This window comes from Podarcis bocagei (assembly GCF_964188305.1).
Source record: "Podarcis bocagei genome assembly, chromosome: 4".
In the NCBI taxonomy this organism is placed as follows: Eukaryota; Metazoa; Chordata; class Lepidosauria; order Squamata; family Lacertidae; genus Podarcis; species Podarcis bocagei.
In genome coordinates this window covers 26,171,283-26,176,545 of record NC_138128.1, presented here as the reverse complement: position 1 = coordinate 26,176,545, position 5,263 = coordinate 26,171,283, and positions in this window count along the sequence as shown.

The following is a 5,263-nucleotide window of genomic DNA, read 5'->3' as shown; positions in this document are numbered from 1 at the left end:
TGTGAGGCCTCTCCCAATCCCCCACCCTCACGACTCCAAGTAAATGAAACAAAGCCAGAGATGATGATGGGTATTTAAAATTCTACGATTCTCAATTTCTCCTCTAAAGGACGTAAGATGTTATTGTTAAATACCATGGTGATTTTAAAAAATGCATAAAATTAACACTGAGAAACTTTTGCAATAACTGAGCTTTGTAAACCTTTTGTGGAATAAGCATTACTTTTTAGGGGAATGAAGTTGTAATGTTATTCTTTAAAAAAAAAAACCCACACATTGAGTTTACAAATTATATTGCCTGGGAAGTGTAAATAACATGACCATGATTACCTGGCAGTGTGGCACTTTTAGAATCTACGCTGTCATTAAAAAGTCAGTTTTAAAATACATATTAAGAAGTAAACTACAACCATCAAATACAATACAGTGGTACCTCGCAAGACAAATGCCTCGCAAGACGGAAAACTCGCTAGACGAAAGGGTTTTTGGTTTTTTGAGTTGCTTCGCAAGACGATTTTCCCTATGGGCTTGCTTCGCAAGACGGAAACGTCTTGCAAGTTTGTTTCTTTTTTTAAAAAACCGTTAATACAGTTGCGACTTGACTTCGAGGAGCAACTCATAGCACGCGGTGTGGTAGCCTTTTTTGAGTTTTTTGAAGACTTTGGTATTTTTGAAGCTTTTCCAAAACTTTTCCAACACCGTGCTTCGCAAGACGACAAAACTCGCGGAACGAATTAATTTCGTCTTGCGAGGCACCACTGTAAGGCTAAAATGTTTTGTTTTCCTAGCCTTCCTCATATCAAAATCATCCACAGCTTCATCACAATTCGTTTGTCTCAGTTTGTCACTTTCAGTGTACAGAATGCTCAGTGCAGACAACCTCTCTTGAGACATTGTGGCCCTTAATTCATTTTTAATTCTTTTGAGTCTTGAAAAACTCCTCTCTCCGAGCAGTTAGTGACCATAAGACTATGGGGTGTGGCGCTCATCTCATATTTCAGGCCAAGGGAGCCGGTGTTTGTCCATGTTCAGGTTGTGTGGCCAGCATGACTAAACTGCTTCTGGTGCACAGAGGACCATAATACATCTCTACAGTTCTATGATCAGTCCAGAGTGTGTGCTTGTGGCAGGGAGAGGGTGTCTGAAAGGAGCATAGTTAAAAGGCACAGCTATGGCAATGGCTAACCTCTCCAAAAGCATACGGGTGAATGTGATGTTAACATCCAAGAACAAGATGAAGGTCTACCAGGCTTTCATGTTGAGCACACTACTTAGTCATGGGCAGCTTGCAGCTGTCAAGAGTAACACCTCAATGCCTTCCACTTGTTCTATATCATGTGGGCATCGCATGACAGGACAGTCTCAAACAAAGATATGCTCTCCCAAGCCCACATTCCATGTTCACACTCCTGTCTCAGCGAAGTCTACGATGACTTGCTGATGTCCACAGAATGGAAGATGACAGGATCCCCAAGGATGTGTTCTTTGGGATGATGGCTTCAGGCACCAGGCCCGTTGGCAGACCAACTCTGCATTACAAAGACGTGTGCAAACGTGACATGAAGGCTGGCAACATCAACCCCACCATGTGGGAATCGCTTGCAGACAACCACATCACCTGGAGACAATGCGTCAGGTTGTGTATCTACAGCAGTGGCCAGAGGAGGAACAATGGCTGGGAAGAGTGCAGAAAGAAGTAACGTCACGGTACACCTACATCAGCACAACTGGATGCCTTCATTTACCCCAGCTGCAATGAAACACGCCTCTCCTTTATTGGTCTCTACAACCATGGCAGGCGCTGCAACTCTCCCAACTGCTTGACTTCACCCCCAAAGGCGCACTCTTCCACTGTCTCCTGAGACAGATGGATACCAACCAAGTATAAGAAGCAGGGGCCTGAGAAGAAGAATGGACAGGAGAGACAGAGAAAAGGGTGGTGAAGTAAAAGAGGATCTAAAGAGAACGTAGGAATAAGGGTTCACACAGGAGCAAAGAACAGAGGACAATGTGTTCTTTTGGCAGCTTTGCCGTGAGTTTGTGGGGAGGACCACTCCCCCTGGAAGCCCATTTTCCACCTTGGGCCTGGGGGCGGACCCCATACTCCACCACAGCATATAAGGCTCCAAGGAAGCCCAGGACATTGCTGCTGCCACTCTGCCTATGGGTCTTGGGGAGGACCCCTCCCCCTGGAAGCCCTTTTTCCACCTTGGGCCTGGGGGTGGGCCCCATACTCCCCTCTGCAGCCTATGGGGCTCCAGGGAGGCCTCGGGTGTGTGGGGTGGGGTGCGTGTTCAGTTGGGTGTGGGAATTTGTTTAATTTAATTATGTTGTGTTTGTAACTTTGTTTTTTGTTTTTATAGTTTTATTGTTCTGTTAGTTTGTTTTTTGTATAGGCTTTAATTTGATTTTAAGGGGAGGGGTCAGGGGTGCCTGGTAGTGGGTCCCAGCAAACAAAATGGCTGGGGCAGGTTCCACAGGGGGGGATGCACTGGGACAACCGATCTCAGTGATCATGGGTAGGAGGAGGAGTTACGCTAAGACCAGACCATGTCATTACCGAGGAAGCAGGCTTATTCGTTGTCTGAGGACTATCCCTGCCTCCAGGTCTGGTCCTGACCGGAAGAATACTGGAATCAGCAAGGGAAACCCACATGACCTGAAAGTGTTGCTGTGCAATGCCAGGTCAATGATGAATAAAACCACTGCCATCCACGACTTGATCGTGGATGGAGGATTTGACCTGGCATGTGTGACAGAGACCTGGTTGGATGAAGCAGATGGGCCTGTCCTTGCCGCTGCTTGTCCACCAGGTTTCTCTTACGCACAGCAACCCAGGCCTTGTGGGCGGGGAGGGGGGGTTGCAGTGATTTTTAAGAAGTCATTAGTTTGCACCAGGCGTCCTATTGGAAAGACCCAGTTCTCTGAGTGCATGTTCTGGAAGTTGGGCAATAGGGGCAGTACAGGATTCCTATTGGTGTACCGACCTCCCCGCTGCACCAAGGATTCCCTGCCCGAGCTGCTTCAGGTCGTGGCGGATGTCCTCCTGGAGACACCTAGTTTGGTTGTCCTAGGGGATTTTAACATCCATGCCGACACGACCTTACAAGGGACCGCTCGGACTACGTAGAAAGCATGGCCTCCATGGGGCTGTCCCTGAATAAGTCTGGCCCAACTCATAGCCACGGGCATGCCTTAGACCTGGTGTTCACCTCTATGGATGTTGGTGATCTGACACTAAGTAAAAGCGAAACCAAAGAAGTGCCATGGTCAGATCACTTCCTGGTGCAACTGGACTTCTCTGCGACCCTTCCCCTCTGCAGGGAGGTGGGACCGATTCAGATGGTCCGCCCCCGCCACTTAATGGATCCAAATGGTTTCCAGAGAGTGGTAGGGGATGTTTTATCCCATGTTGATGGCCTTTCAGCTGATTCCCTGGTGGTGCGCTGGAATGTGGAGTTAACCAGGGCTATTGACTGTTTGGCTCCAAAGCGCCCTCTCCGATTGCATGGAGCCTGGACGGCCCCGTGGTTTTCCACGGATCTGAGGGCAATGAAACAATCGTTGAGACTGCTAGAGCGCCGGTGGCGGATAACCCATTCTGAATCTGACCGGACACGGGTTAGAGCTCAATGTCGAGCCTACCAAGTGGCGATAGCGACAGCGAAGAAGACTTTCTTCACCGCCTCTATTGCATCTGCGGAAAACAGCAGCAGGAGACTCTTTCAGGTGGTTTGCAATTTAGCGGAACCACCTGCTCCATCAGGGCCCAGTAGGGGCCACATGATCTCCTGCAATGACTTTGCAAATTTTTTTGCAGATAGTCGCTCAGATTCGAGAAGAGTTAGACTCCATTGTGGGAGCAGGGCCGGGGCGGGAGAGTGCTAGAGTCCTGTCTAGTCAAGTTGTGTGGGATCAATTCCAATCTGTTACCCCCGAGGATGTGGACAGGCTGCTTGGACGAGTGAAACCAACCACTGTTACCATAAAGCACCAATGCTGCAGCAAGCAAAGGCTCCAGCAGCTCAGTCAGCTGCTTGTGGCTGGAAAGCCAGACAGGATGTTTGTGACTGTTGCCATGGGAACAAAGGGGCAGTTCATTCTGTACTGAGCACCGGATGTTAGCTCAGTGTGTGTGTCATATGACCTGTACTGGAAGTACATGGGTGGAGTTTCTTCTTGCTGTTGTCGAGTGCAGACGTGTTTCTCTGTACTGATATGAGAGACAGAAATAAAAGATGTAAATAGTTTTCTGTCTGCTTCTTTCCCCTCTTGGGGGACACCAAAGGGGAGAGAGGGTGATCGGTGTGTTCCTCTCACACATCTGAGATGAATCGCCGGGACCTCGCCTGCTTATCAGCAGAGTGCAGACGCGGGGAGGTCGACAGGAATATCTGCCGGTGCCTACGCTGTGGCACATTCCTCTGACCCAGGCAGAATTCCAACAACCACTTGTCTCCTTGATCCTTGCCCATCCTGGCTTATAAAAGCTAGCCGGGAAGGACTGGGCTTCGTGGGGTGGTGAATGCTTCCCTCCATGAGGGAGCCTTCCCAGACCCGCTGAAAGAGGCGGTTATTAAACCGCTTCTTAAAAAACCATCTTTAGATGCGGCCACGATAGCCATTTATTGCCCATTCTCAAATCTTCCATTCTTGGGCAAGGTGATTGAGCGAGTGGTTGCTGAACAACTCCAGGCACGCCTGGAAGAAGCGGACCATTTGGATCCCTTCCAGTTGGGATTCAGGCCTCATCGTGGGACTAAAACTGCCTTGGTCGGGCATGAGACCCTCCTGGACAGCAGAGTTATGGAGCTTTTCTTTACGGTGCATCGAAAAATTAGAGAAGACACAGATATGGCACAAGACTCGCTGCAGTGCCTAGCTCAGCTAGCCTCTCTCCATGGGCCAGTTTTTCCAGACGAAAGTTCTCAAGTCGATTACTTAGCTCACTTCATTGAGGGATTGCTCAACACTATCAATGGAATTGAGATAGAGGACTCTGAAGCAGTGGGAATATCAAGTATAATCAGCAACTTGATCACTGTATTTCCTCGCAATATACTAACAGCCATTCCAAATGAACTTTTTTCTTCGTTCGTTAACTGCCTCACACACCTCACTTGCTCTTTTGGGAGAAGTGCTGCCTTGGAAGAAGTGCTTGACAAAGACGACATGGTATACATGGAGGCATATGACAAGCTCTTGGAATCCTGGCTTACGTTGGTACAAGATGACAAACATTTCCATAAAGGCTTCTTTACCC